We start from the raw sequence: 14,845 nt of genomic DNA, 5'->3' as shown, positions 1-14,845 counted from the left end.
TAGGTTGGGGGATTTGAATTCTGAGATTGGGAAAATTCAAGTATACTGTCATTTACGCTAGACGTTTATGCTCCTATAATTCTCTCACAATCCACAATTTTTTTCTGAACTGAAGACAGGATCAGTTCTGAATTTCACTAATTCCACTTTCCAACAAGCCTTATTTGATCTGTTTTTGTTTTGTTTTGTTTTGTTTTGTTTTTTGTCATTCTGACTTTCCAAACCCCAAGTCAAATACTTTAGGGGTAGGTAAGGGGAAAATAATCTCAGATAGGTTGTTCTATGTCAGAATAATGACAATTTCCACAATATTTGATAATTTATGGAGATAATGGAATAGGTATTTTAAATTCAACTTTTCCTAACTCCTCAGGTCATACATTTACTAGAACTATAGCCATACCAAATATTCTTAGACCTGTGTTTGGATGAGGTAGTATGGAGACCTCCAAGGTTAAACATCACATGTACATGATGGTCTCTAAATTTTCTGTGGATTCTCTCCTACATCAACTTCCTCACCCCCTTTCCATGCCAATATTGATGGATTCTACTTCATCGTTCACTTCCTCTGTAATTTCTTTAAAATGTAGACACGTACAGATTAAATCAGAGGCAGAATTGTTCACGGTACAGCTTGTACCTTCTTGGAGAAACATATTTAATTAATTAAGAAAAAATAATAGCTTTCTGCAGGAAAAGCAAAAAAAATGCAAAATCAAAACTCTAGCTAAACTCTTTAAGCCATTATGAGTGACCTCTAAACCACAAACAATGTGAAAGTTCTTGGGAAAACTTTGCTTAACTGGCACTCACAATGCATATTAACTCAGAAGCGCAACCTTGCCAAAAATGTAAACCAGTCACTGTTTATAAATGTGAAAAGAAAATTAGCACATGAGCAAAAGAAAAACACATTCGTGGTGTCAACCTTTCTGTGAACTTCTCTATGGTGATTGCAGTTGTTTGCTGGTTTTTGCAAAGGTGTGATGGACAGAGGGAAAGCTACACCTGGAGCGAATGGTGCAGCTGTTTGTAGTCACAGGCTGCAGCTTGCTCAGGTACACCTGTGTTCACTCTTTGTGATTCCTGATTTGTAAATTGCCTTAAAGTCTCTGCAAGAGGAGCAAATCTGGTAGAGGTCCCCAGTTCTCCCTCCACGTTAGACTTGTAGGGTGTTTGCAACAATCCTCCATTGCTTGATCCCTCCTCCAGTTTCCCTAAGTAAGAGCCATCAGTAAGAACCAGGAAAAAGACTAATCAATACAAAGTAAAACTCAAAATCAACAAGGAACTATAAACCAGAGACACACTACGGAGGGGGGTGGGAAGGGCAGGGAAAGGAAGGACTAGAGTCAAAATAAGGGGGGATGTGCAACTGCATGGGGAATATAATCAAAATGAAAATGCATACATTGTGCAAAGATGATAAAAGATGTACGAATTATATAAAATAAAATATTTAAATTAAAAAAAAAAAAAAAAAAAACTCTGGGCATGGCCTCAAGGAGTCAGCTTTCCCTAATAACCCCCTGGTGATTCTGATGCACAGTGAGGTCTGAAAAATTCTGTGTTAAAACAACTGTAGGGTAAAGAAAATGTCAGGCTTTTCTGCCCTCCTGCCATCAGGATAGACGATGGATCCTTGTCCTGAATGCATGCCTGATGGCGGGCACCTGGAATAGGGTGTGGGCATAGGTAGATGGGATTCACCTGGGCTAAGACTGGGCTTTTAAGGGCGGCATCACGGGGACGCCAGCAGCAGCAGTAGAAGCCGAAGCCGAAAGAGAAGCCGAGAAGCAGCAGAACGAACTCCAGAGAGCTCAGATAGAGTGAAGACTTGCTGGGGGCTGGGAGGCTGGCAGGCCAGCCAGCACCCCTGCCTTGCACTACCCGCTGAACCCCAGTAAAAGACCTGCAAAAACCCACTAAGGACTCTGACTCCTCCTTTACCCGGTCTGCATGGGATCAGAAAACCTGCACTGTGTCCAGTCCTGCCCTTACAACAACCTTTAGCAGCTAAGACCAACACAGGCTTCTACCATGAGAGGGAAGGTAGGAATTAGATCTGCATTGAAGCAAATCTTTATTTTTTGTTTGTTCCTCTGATTTTCTTCTCTTCAACCACCAATCCCAGACTCCTTTGGAAACAAACTGCTATTGAACAAGCGGGTAAGTTATTTTGTGCTTGCAAAGAGAAGTTTGTTAATCCAACTGACTCTCTAGCATATATCTATGTATATGTGTGTACACATGCATGTGTGTGGGCAAGTGTGCATGTGTGTACATGCACGTGTGTGTGTTGAGATTCAGAGCTTTGGGAGAGTAGGGAGGTTGAGAGTGAAATTCACCAAATAAGGATTCTCATTTACTTTATGTACTTTTTAATTATTTCTTCAGAGTATGTGGGGGATATATTAGATTAGTGTTACAAAATTCATATACCAAGGGCACAAAATATCTCAGAAACAGAATCTGAGAAAATCTGAGAATTAAAAGTTCTCTAGTATCTATTCTGCTACCCTACTACATTTATTTTCCTTTTGAATTCTTCCTAACCCTTCTCTGAAAGCATGGAGAACATGAGACATTGAAATGGAAATTACACAATTTGACTACTTATAACTCTTATTTTTAAATAAAAGTTGACATTTAATAGAGTGATGGAATAATAATGTTAAGATATTAACCAGCATGAACCCACCCACGCACCCCAAGTGGTCTCTTGCCATGTCTTTGGCTAACCCACTGTTCACTCAGCTGGGCTGTTCCCCTCTAATTGTTTCAGAGAAGGAATGTGACAGGAGAAAACAAAGAAAAAAGCAGTCACTTCTTGGCTTTTGAATTCAAAACCTAAACAATGAAGTAGAGGAACAGATAGGAGTCACAGTCTAGCAAAGGATTTGGGAAAAAATATCATGACAAAGCACACAGCTTTGCTTTTGTCCCCAAGATCAATTTAGAGAGGTTAAGTTAACAGAAGTAGAGGCCAAGAAAATGCAGTCCAAGAACAGACATCACAGAGCTTTCTAGCTCCCAAACGATAATAACTAAGGCAAGCCAGGGGCTAAACCCCTTGAAAAGTTCATGGAATCTAGTTTGAACCAAAGTGTCAAAATCTAAGAGAAAAAGAGACTGCTGAGTTCATGGAAGCAGATAGACCTTCAGACAATATCAGAATTTCCTCACTGTGCAGTGTCACAGAGGGAAAAGATGACTGACTTCAAATCAAGAGTGGCTCAGAGGGGCCTCCCTGGTGATGCAAGGAGTTAAGTCTCAGCACTATGAAACTACCAGCAGCCACCGCAGCACAAGTTCGATTCCAGCTGGCCAGGGAACTACGCACATGGCACAGCAAACCTCTCCTGTTTTGCCCACTGCTCCCCTCAGCAGTATACTTCGGTCAATCTGCTTGTTCGGCTCCCCCACTCCCCACTCTGTCTTTGGTGAATCCTCTCACTGCCCCGCACCTCTGGCCTACACCCCAGCTCTTGTATGTATAAATACATAAAAATAAATCTTAAAAAACAATAGTGGCTCAGAGGTAGCAGGACAACCGGTGGCTCTTAAGTAAGTCCCTCTTGCATAAAGGGGGAACCAGTATATCTGCTGGGGGGCCTTGTGGACTAACAGCTGAGGTTCAGGTTAAACAATGAATGTAAGTGATTGAGGACAGAAATCACCGAGGATCAGTAAGTCAATGAATGTTTTTTAAATTGTCTATGGAAAATGGGCAAATGACACGGAGGGCCTGATTTTGCCTGGCTCCATCCCTGCCCATGCCTAGCCACCCATAATACCAGATCTTTAACATCAAATAATTTATAAAAGCAGATGGAATATCAGTTAAGCGCTGTTAAAAAGGACATATTTAAGCAATCAAAACCCATTATCTGACTGAATAATAATGTTCAAATAACTGTTTCTAATGCAAAATTTTTCTTTCATATGGATGATCACAAAATTCTATGAGTGATCTCTTTCTAAATGAAGCTGATCAAAATTTTATAACTGACAAATACGATCAACATTCACCACATAACCTTAGTGGAATAAAAGCCGAAATAGTTGCTCTTCACCCTCTTGAAAACAGAGACGTGACTGAAATATTTGCAAGCCAACAGGCACCAAAATCATCCCTTCAAACAATGCTCAGCCAATCGCACCATTTTCCTGGTTCCCAGAGAAATGAGTAGGTGGGTTAGGACCAGAGCAGAGTAAATTACGCTGGGAAAATAAATTTTAAAGTATTGATAATGTCTCTCATTTGATACCTCCACACTCATATACCATTGACATCATAGTTTGGTATGCTGCTTTTAAATACATTGTACACTTCCAGAGTCTATGCTTTGTGCCACCCACAAAAGCTGTCTGAGGTCAGGGATTATGTCAAATCCAGCAGGTCCCTTATAGTTTTATTAGACCCTTTTCCTGCATTTGACATTGTTGCTCATTTATTCTTCAGAAAGTTCTCTTTGAGCTTTATTCCTTGACTTTCAGCCTCTGATAATCCAGTGGCTAGTGGCTACCTGTTTTGTGGTAGGTATGATCCTAAGCTCTAGGAAAAGTTTGATAAATAAAAAAGACAAGTTGTTGGCTCTTGTTGAGTCAAAATTCCAGTGCAGAGTAAACAGGCAATAACAGAAAGAAATAAATGGATTAAGTAATTGTGATGGATGCTAGAAAGAACAAAAATAAACACAATATTATAAAAAAAATAAAATGGAAAGGCAATTTTGGGGGGTTCTCATGAAAGACTTCTTTGAAGAGGTAACTTATGAGCTGAGACTTGAGTAATTGGAATGAATCAGGCTTACAGTTATCTGGCATAAAAGTAAATAACAAATCAAGTGCTGGGAGCAGGATCAATCATACATCATGGCAAGAAGACCAGTATGCCTTATGCTGAGTGATCCAGCAGAGGAGTGATAGAAGGTTCTAGAGAGGCAGACAAGGACCAGCATTTGTTGGGCCTTGTGGGTGATGTCACTGCTCTGCTTGACTCTCCTCTTTTTTTTCTGTTATTTCATCTTAGTCTGCTGCATGTGTTTTCCTGCTTTGCCTGGCTCTCAAATGATGGTGTTCCTCAGCTTATCTGAAATCTTTCCTTTTTGGGTTTTCCCAGGTTGTCACCACCAACCATGCGATCGAAACTCCAAAATCATTATGTCTGGTTATAAAATATATTAATCATGACTCTTAAGCACTAGTGATAGTCACAGAAACACATCGGTGTCAACATGTGAATGTTGTCTAAATTGCATATCATATAAACTGCTATGCGGTACGGGTGTAACAGAGTCTCTGTATCTGTAATTATATTGAGAATCAACATCTAAGAGTCTTATACACCACATCTTCACATTCCCATATGGAAACCAATTATAAAAAAAAATTCCTAATATGGAGTTGTTAAAATTACATGACATTTCTGTGGTTGGTACACACTGTGCCTTCTCCCTCCTAAGCTTCTAGAACCAGAGAGAACACCCATCTCTACAAGATGTCTCAAGCACTACTGTAGGCACTCATGCACTGGTTAAGGTAATATGACTTCATACCTCTACCCCAAAGGATAAATTAGATGGAATGATTTTATATTGGAGTAATTCTATGTTAAATAATCGTACGTAATTTGCAAAGGCTACTATAGGTCATTTTCACTTAATACATGGAAGTCAAATAAGAAAATTTTATACTATTCACTGTCAGTTTTAAACCTCCATTGCTCTATCAGCCCTGAACTCTCACCCGAGTTTTAGATTTACATGTCCAACTTCCTTCTTGATCTATCCATATTTGGCTAGGAACTGCAAACTCAACAGATCCAAAACTGAACTCATCACTCTCCTCCATAAATTTAATTCTATAGTCCTATACTCCTCCTATATTTCTGATTTATTATAACACCATGATTACACTTTTAGTCACCCATGCCAGCATCTAGGAGTCAATTCAGAGAATTTTATTTACTTTTAAATGTACAGTTTGATGAGTTTGGGCCAATTTATTAACCCCTGAAATCACTAGCACTATGAAGATATGGAATATGTCCGTCAACCCAGAAAGTTCCACTGCCTCTTTCCCAGCCAACACCACCAAAATCCCTGATCCCTGGAAACCATTGGTCTATCCTTTGAACATTTTAATTAGATTTTTTCTTTTATAGTTTCATATAAATGGAACCATCCAGAATATATTATTTTGGATCTGACCACTTTTGTGCAATCTAATGTTTTTGAGATTCATCTATCCTATTGCTTGCATCATTATTTCATTCCTTACTATTACCAAGTAGTATTCCATTGTCTACCATATTTTGTTATCTACCTTTGGTAGATAATTTTCACTTATCTTAGATAAATACTTAGAAGTGGAAATGTTAATAAATTACAACGTTTTAACCTCAGACAGTCTCTAGACCAGCTAAAGTATTTTGCATGGGTAGTGCTTAACTCTGTGAAATAACAATTTTTTTCCAAAACTCTAATATCTGAGAATTCAAAAACCAGTCACCAATTTGCCATACATCTAATTTATGAGGCTTAGAAACCTTATAGCTTGGAGTTGGATCTTTGTGGCTATTCCTTAAAGAAACTCAGAATTTAGGTCTTTGTGAGCTGATACTAAATTAGCACGCCAATTTTCCTAACACTTTCTAACCCCTCACCCAACTTTTCTGGAAGGAGTCAATAGTACCTTCCATATTTTAAATAAAATTATGATACCTTATACCAAATGGAAATTGCTCTTTCTAAAGTTTCAATATTTTTCCTTAATAGCTCAAGAAGATATATAATAATTGGCCATTCATTCACTTATTTTTTAAATATCATTTAAGAAATGATGATGGAATGAATATTATGTCCTAGACCCCATACTTTGTGCGGGAATCCATCATCCACTTAAATGCCATTCAGCCAGCTCTCTTCTGGATCTTGGAACTGGAGGGAATAATGTTAAGTGAAATAGATCTAATAATCTTGATTCATAATTCTCAAACTTTCAATCATCCTTCTGTTTCTCTTCTATTATCTTCATTCTTATTTTGAAGATCTTTCAGTTTAAAATTCCAGAACTGAATCCAATAAATATCTGAGCAACTGCAGGTAAACAGCAAGAATCTTGGGTGGAGAAAGCATAACTTTTTCTAACTGTAATGCTAACGCATTTTATTATCCCAAAATATTCTAAATAGTACATGCAAAAGAGAATATAATATAAAATAATGGATATCATCTCTTATTCCATATATGTATATGGGGAGATAAATAATTTTTTGTATCTCTCTTCTATGCATATTGTTTTAAATTGTTCAAATGGACAATATATGCATTTTCTTATCTTTTCCACTGCCCCATAGTATAAATTATTTATAAACATAATAATAATGGCTTTTAGAATGGCATCATAATTGAATTTATCATTCCCATGCAGTTATACAGATTCCTTGTGATTGAATATCATTGCCACGATTAGCTTGCTATCCAGCCAAGTGAAGCTCAAGTCATCTCTACTATTTCTGAGTGGTGTACCTAATGTTAAATTTATTCTTGCAGAATATAATATTTTGTGTTATTTCACTTTCATTTGTGCTTGTGAAAGTGACTTTTGGTTTGGGGAGGATGGTATTTCCAATATAAGTAATGCTTCATTGAACATATTTGTACATAGGTCAGGACATTTTTGTTCAAGTTTATTTTTGATTAAAATCCTGGACAGGATAGGTCAAAGGGGATGTGCATTTAACATGTCAATAGTTTTAAGATGCAAATAAAACTGGAAGTTGAACCTCTGTGCACTCCTACCAATGTTAGGTTTCATTATACCTTTGTAGTTTTGTTCAAGTAATGATGAAAATGCATTGTTTTTCTTTTATTTTGCATGTCACACATGTATGGGCCATAGGAATTCCATTATCTGTGAATTACCTTTTTCATGCTCATTTTTCTTCTAGGTTCTCAATTTCTTATTGAATTCTTAGTAGATTAAGAAAATTAGCACCTGATCTGCAATGTTAGCACATATTTTTAGACTTTGACTCTTCATTTTTATGGCATTTTTGTCAAATCAAACTTTTAAACATTTTTCTTCATTTAAATTTGTCAATCTCTTTCCTTTGTAATTTATCCATTTGATATGTTACTTAGATTCACTTTATACAAAACTCACTCACTTTTTTTCTATTCCTTTATTCATTGCTCAATCAGGCAAAGTCATGGGATGGGAATGGGTCACTTAGGTCTCTGCTGCCAATATCTGGGGATCATACCATTTGCTTTTCCTATCAGCACAGAAAAAATCTAATTGGTTAACACCTAACTCTTAGGGTGTTAACTCTCTTGTAGGAAGAGCACACTGCTCAGTATTTATCTGATTACAAATTTGGTAACCTCATTCTCACAACAACCCATTATGTCTACACTCCAGAGGAGACATGGAAGCAGGAAAATGGCACCAGTCATTGGAGCTTAATGTGAATTAAAGCCTAGAAGTTTGAGTCTCAGAAGTCAGCACTGATTTCCAAAGATGTAGTAAGTCAGTTAATTACTCTAATGTTATTCACATTTAGTATTGTATTTAACCTTTTCATTTTATACATTTATTTGCTACCCTGTTTTAAAATCTCTACTAACATAGATCTCTCCATTTTAAATCAAAAGGTTGGATTTTAATAAAATGCATAATTATATAAATTAAGGACAACAAGTATAAGGGTGTCCAGAAAGACACTGACATAATTCAGAAATAATACAGCAATTGTCAAAGTGATATTCATTGAATTAAACCTTTAAACATATTTTTATTGATGATAAGTTTCAAGTGAGGAGAATTTTTTTTTAACATGAAAGAGAATGCAGGGGTATCTGAAGGACTGAATATTTATTAACTTAATTAATTCAAAGTTCATCTAATGTATCCCAGAAAGTAGGCATTTTAGGAATGTAGAGGTTTGAGCTGTGAAATTGATACCTTTCTCTCATGGATTAGAAAGCAACCCATAAGAGAGCAGGTGTCAGATGAGAAAGTTCAGGCAGCAGGAAACCAGCAAACTATAACCCCTATAATCTATTGCAAGACTGTAAGTCAAAACTCAAAGACTATTTCAGATTATAGTATTTAATGTCTTATCATAAGCCAATATTTCTCTTTATTAAAGAAAAGGAGGTTGAAGGAATTCTGAGAGAAAAGTCTACTGTTGCAGTTTACATGAGATTATGTCTGTGGGAGGAATTTTTCCACTATTGGCAAAGCCAGGAATAAAATCTTTGTTTTGCTTTTTGTTTTTTGCAGAATTTGCAAAAACAATAACTTTAAATCAGCCCTCCTGATCTACCACAGGCTCTGGGTAATTATCCCCAATAGGTCCCTTTAGTGAGTCAGTTTCTATTTTTTTCTTCAAAAGTAGTTTCTTTTTGACATTTTTATGTAGTCTTTCTGTTTGCTAAAATAACAGAAGTCTCCTATTACAAAAACATCAACAACTGTCAGGGATTTAGTTTCTCCAGAACTCGGCTCACAAGCCTACTGACACGGTGGCTAACACAGCATTCTGAGTTGTAAATAATTTTATATGAATCCCACTTTCTTCCTTAGCAAATTAATAAAATTGTAATTGAGTCTGACCCCTGCTCTGTTCTATTGTCAGTCACCTATATTGCATGACTGAAGTCTCTTTGTGAGTTCCTGGAAGACTCTTATTTTTTATTATGACCTTAAAGAAACCAATGTAAGCCAAAAATAAAAATAAATAAATAATGAGAACCCCTGCTTCTGGCCAGACTGTTGAAAAAGGAACTGATTTGTTCTCCTAACTGAAGCAACCAAAAATATATATAGCAATGGTTTCTAAGACCTTGGGTCATCACACAATGCAGGATACTGATCCCTGAAGAAACAAAATGAGAAGTGAACCCTGTGGTTGCTCCACCTTACTATTTTAAACCCCAGGTCTTTCTACACAGAGGTTTTCCAGGTGGAGTTCAGCTGCCACCTTAAGTTGAAGACATAATGTTGACTCTGAGAACAAGACAGCTATAGTACCAGAGTATAGAGATTCACAGAAAACACTGAGATAACTAAAGATTTTTACAACCTTCAGTTTTATCCCCCTCGATATTCAACTGCATACAAATTAATGCATGCATGTAAGGGAACTACTGATGTCAGAGAAAGAATTCACCCAAAAGAATTAGAGGAACTAGAGATCAGTGAACACTCAAGAGATGGAATAGTGCTGACACTCATCAACAGACTAAAAATCTCAAGATTTATAGGGTATTGGTACAGAACTCAGACAGATTTTGCCTCAGTAATAGTGCCATGACTAAACACTATACTATCTCTGCCTAGCAATTATAAAAAGCAAGACCAGAAAAGACCAAACTACTTCCAAGTAACTTAACTGTGTCTCAGAACAAAGCTCAAGAGTATTTATAGAAACACAAAAACATTCTGCACCCCACAAGGCATAATTTACAATGCCTGGAATCCAATCAAAAAGTCCCAGATACACAAAGAAACAGGGAAATATAATCTATAATGAAGGCATAAATCAATCAATTGAATCTGATTAAGAATTTATCACAGATGTTAGCATTAGCAGAGAAAGGCACTAAAGTGGTCATTATCATTGTATTCCATATGTTCATAAAGCCAAACAAAAACATGGAAGATATAAAAAGATTCAAATTGAACTTCTAGCAATGAAAATTACAATGTGTGAAATGAAAAATGTGCTTTCTAGGATTAACAGTGGATTAGACATTGCAGAAGAAAAAATTAGTGAACTTGAAGGCATAGCAATAAAAAAACAGAAGATTTGTTAAAAAAAAAATGGACAGTGAAAAATGAACAGAGTATCAGTGAGGTGAAGTGGGCAGACAACTTCAAGCAGTCTAAAATGTGAGTGATTGGGGTCACATGAAGAGGAGGGACAAAAAATTTTTTGAATTTGTTATAGATTAAAATGTTCAAATTTTCTAAAATCTATAATCACACTCATATCAAAGAAGGTAAAATAAAATAAAGAAAATGAGACCAAGGTACAGTATAATCAAACTGATCCAAACCCATAATAAATAGAAAATCTTAAATCATTCAGAGAAAAATGATAGGTTATATAAAGAACAGATAAAAGATAAATATAGATTTTTGTGTTGCCAACAAAATAAGGGAAAGAAAAATGATGTAGAAACCTCTGTAAAGTACAGAAAGAAAAAAATATCTGCCATTCTAGAGTCTATCCATACATATTTCTAGAAATACAAACTAACTTATGGTGGCAGAAAATAGGTCAATAGTTGAATAGAGATGGGCGAGGCAGGAGGAAGAGACTACAAAGGCATGTGAAAAAACTGGTGTGAAGGACATTTTCATTATCTTGATTATGTTAACAGTTTCACTACTATAAACATCTGTCAAAACACATAAAATTGTATACTTTAAATATTCTCTGCTTGTTTATGTCAATTATTGTTCAATAAGGATGACAAAAAATTAAATATGAAGCAAATAATCTTGATCTTTCCAAGAATCCAAAAGCATGAGGTGATACCTGTGGTCACCCCAAAATCAAACCATAACCTTGTGAGGTGACAGGCTACCACACATAGATGTTGAATAAATTCCTTTTCACCTACAATTGAACAAGCCAAGTTCAGATTCAGGTGTTTGGGGCTTGAAGAATGTTTATTTTAAGAAAAGAAATACAAAATCACAAATACTAACTTAAGTTTGAAGTGATTATTAACATAAGAAACAAAAGAATCTAATTTTAAAAGGCTGACAAATACCACAAAGCACAAAATTCATAAAAATGAAAAATTTATCAATTCATCACCTAATACACTTCTTAATAGCTTCAATGCAAAATATTTGATCATTTCTTTATAGGACAGTTTTATAAGAATATTGTCTACAACAAAGTAAAAAGATAATTCAGCCTTTCCCTTATAGATATGCATATAACGTTAATAATTGCATGTGTGGTATTATTTGCTCTATCACTGACAAGAGAACCCAGCTGGTAATTTTACATTTCTGGTGATTAGAAGAATTTCCATAGACCTTCTTTCTGTCTTTGTACATTTCAATTCAGGTTTCTCCTATAATCTCCCAGTGCTGGCCTTAGTACCTATTCATATGGCCATATAACCTCTGATCTTGCAGGCCTTTTTCCCAATGCCAGATGAGATGGCAAAGTTGACAGAATGAGTATTCCTTAGAAGTCAGTCTTACTGCAATGACCAGCAATTCTTTAATTACATGTGGAAGTGTCTGATCCATGTAAACATATTCCCCTGGAATTGTGGAGCCTTTGGCAGATCCTGGAAAAATCTGTAATCACTCTCCAGTGCCTCCCAGCCCACTAGACTATAATGGGACAGAGAGGATTAGAGGAGAGAAAATACTATCACCTTAACCAATGGCATTTAAGATATTTAGCTCTTGAAAACTTTGGAAAATCCTTTGGCTATATAAACATGTCTCTAGCACCCCCTCAACCAACAGGGAAGGGTCATCAGCACTGAAGTTTAAACTTCATTGGTTTCACAGTGAAATGACCTTTGAGATGAGCCATGATTAATTCTTCCTCTACCTTCTGGTTTTCTCTGTCTTGTTTGCTTTCTCCCTTCACAACGATTCCTGAGCTTCTGTTTCCTTTTTTTTGTTTGTGTATATTAGCTTTTTAATTAATTTTTATTGAAGTAATATTGGTTTATAAGATTACAAAGACTTCAGGTGCACAGATTATACCTAGACATCTGTATACACTGCGTTGTTAGCCACCAGAGTCTAATTGCATCCATCATCAGACAATAGACCCCCTTTTTCTCAATTACCCTGGTCCATGTCCCCCTTCCTTCTGGTAACGCCCATTCTGTTCTTAAAATTTAAGAGTTTGTCTTTGTTCTGTTTTGTTTGTTCATTTGTTTAGCTTCTTCATCTTCTATGTATGAATGAAATCAGATGGTATTTGTTTTTCTCCTTCTGATTTATTTTATTTAGTATAATACTTTCTAAATCCATCCATGTCATTGTAAATAGAAAAATTAGTTTCTTAATTTTATGACAGGCACTTGACTTAATGAGATCCATAGACCTAGAAAAAACTATAGCTCTATGTTCCAATCACCTACAGTAGAAAATACTGTAGATAATTTCTGCAAAATGAGGATCAAACAAGAGAAAGGGAAATATACTAAGCTTAAGCTAAATTAATGTTACTTCAGATGGGAAACCAAGGTATACATTTATTTTTAAATTAAGTATATACAAATAATTTGAAATTTTTGCTCCTCCAACTTAAACTGAGTGTCATTTTGTTTATTCTAAAATTATCAGAAAACACCATCACTAATTAAGTATTTTTTTTTTTGCTGAAGTTAAGAAATCATTAACCCAACTATTCTTTGTTTTCTTTCTGTATTGATCAGAAACTTTGTAAATTTTAGTGGACAACTTTTCTCACCTAGTGAGGAGAATAGCCTGAGTATAATTTAATTTGATTAATTAGTTTTCTGAATTGTTTCAGGAATGCGATTCTCTGCAAGTCAATTCTCATTGTGCCAGAGGTTTGGAAAATGTAAAGATTCTTAATGACGGTACATTCCCTGGGGAGTTTCTGTATCACTTTCCAAATCTTTGCTGTGAAATCGTCCCCAAACCTATAGTCACTTCACTGCAAATGGTAGTTTGAGCAAGTAAGTTTGCAGTTAAGTCCAGAAGCAATCCTTACCTGCAAGTAAGGTTTGATCCAGGAGTTCAGTGGTTGTTAGTATAACATGAATTCATTCTCTCTCTCTCTCTCTCTCTCTCTCTCTCTCTCTCTCTCTCTCTCTCTCTCTCTCTCTCTTACCTCTGTCTTCAAACTTCTTTGAAAACCAAGGCTTCAAACCTAATCTCTAACTAGTGGTTATCCCCACAGAGCCATGATTTCTCCTATAGGTCAAAAAAAGCTGCCACCATTCTAGAAATTACATCCTTACATAACACAGTTAAAGGAAAGCATTTTCTCATTCCTACAAGACCAGCAAATATCTCATTCTATTTCCCTGGCTGTGATTATCTGACTAAATTCATCTTTGAACCAGGCAATATGTCTGGGCGATGGTTGAAAGGAATAGAATATAATGGTTGGCTTAAATCAATCCGGGCTTACTCTTAAAGCAGGTGGTGGGGTAAATTTCACTCACACTAAATTATTGTGGTGTGGTGAGGGGGACAGATAGAGAGGGCTAAATTTTCCAAAGGGAAAATAGATATCAGTGATGCAACCAACAAATATCCACCGACAACATCCATGAAATTATTACACTTTTGAGTCAGGCAGTTGAGAATTCTGATTCCATCAGATTGCATCATTTCTCATTTATGGGACTGAAGGCAAATTCATTTCTAAGTCAGTTTCCTCTTCTATAAAATTATGTCAATAATACCTCCATGCCAAAGTTATTAGGAAGGCTACATATGGTATTATACATATGGTGAAAGACATAGTGTCTGATAATAGTAAGTGCTCAATAAATGGCAATATTGCTCTTGTACAAATTTCTCAATTCAATGAATGGCTGCTATTAAAATGGAAGGTAGGGGAATTCTCTTACAAGTATAAATCACCACTTTGGCCAGAGGAAGAAGAGCTGTGGACTTCCAGAAATGATTGTCTTTTTACTTAGTGGCATCACCCAAAATACAGAAAATCCTCTTGCAAGGTTTGAGATCGTTCAATCTGGCTGGAATATATACCATACAGATACATATTTGATTGTTTTTTTAATATTTAAGATATCTAAATGGAGTCATCTTACCCAGAAAATCCCTAGTGTTAGGACAAAAT

At 36.0% G+C, this 14,845-nt stretch overlaps 1 long non-coding RNA gene across 2 annotated transcripts in view; it reads right to left on the bottom strand.

The window, feature by feature from the left end:
- The window catches only part of LOC119257157 (uncharacterized), a 51,924-nt gene that overhangs the window by 11,983 nt on the left and 25,096 nt on the right, over positions 1 to 14,845 (bottom strand). The gene's annotated exons all lie outside the window — the stretch shown is intronic.

This window comes from Talpa occidentalis, unplaced genomic scaffold (genome assembly GCF_014898055.3).
Source record: "Talpa occidentalis isolate TD23 unplaced genomic scaffold, MPIMG_talOcc4v2.1 talOcc4.10, whole genome shotgun sequence".
Taxonomy (NCBI): domain Eukaryota; kingdom Metazoa; phylum Chordata; class Mammalia; order Eulipotyphla; family Talpidae; genus Talpa; species Talpa occidentalis.
This window is presented reverse-complemented; position numbering and strand designations above follow the sequence as displayed.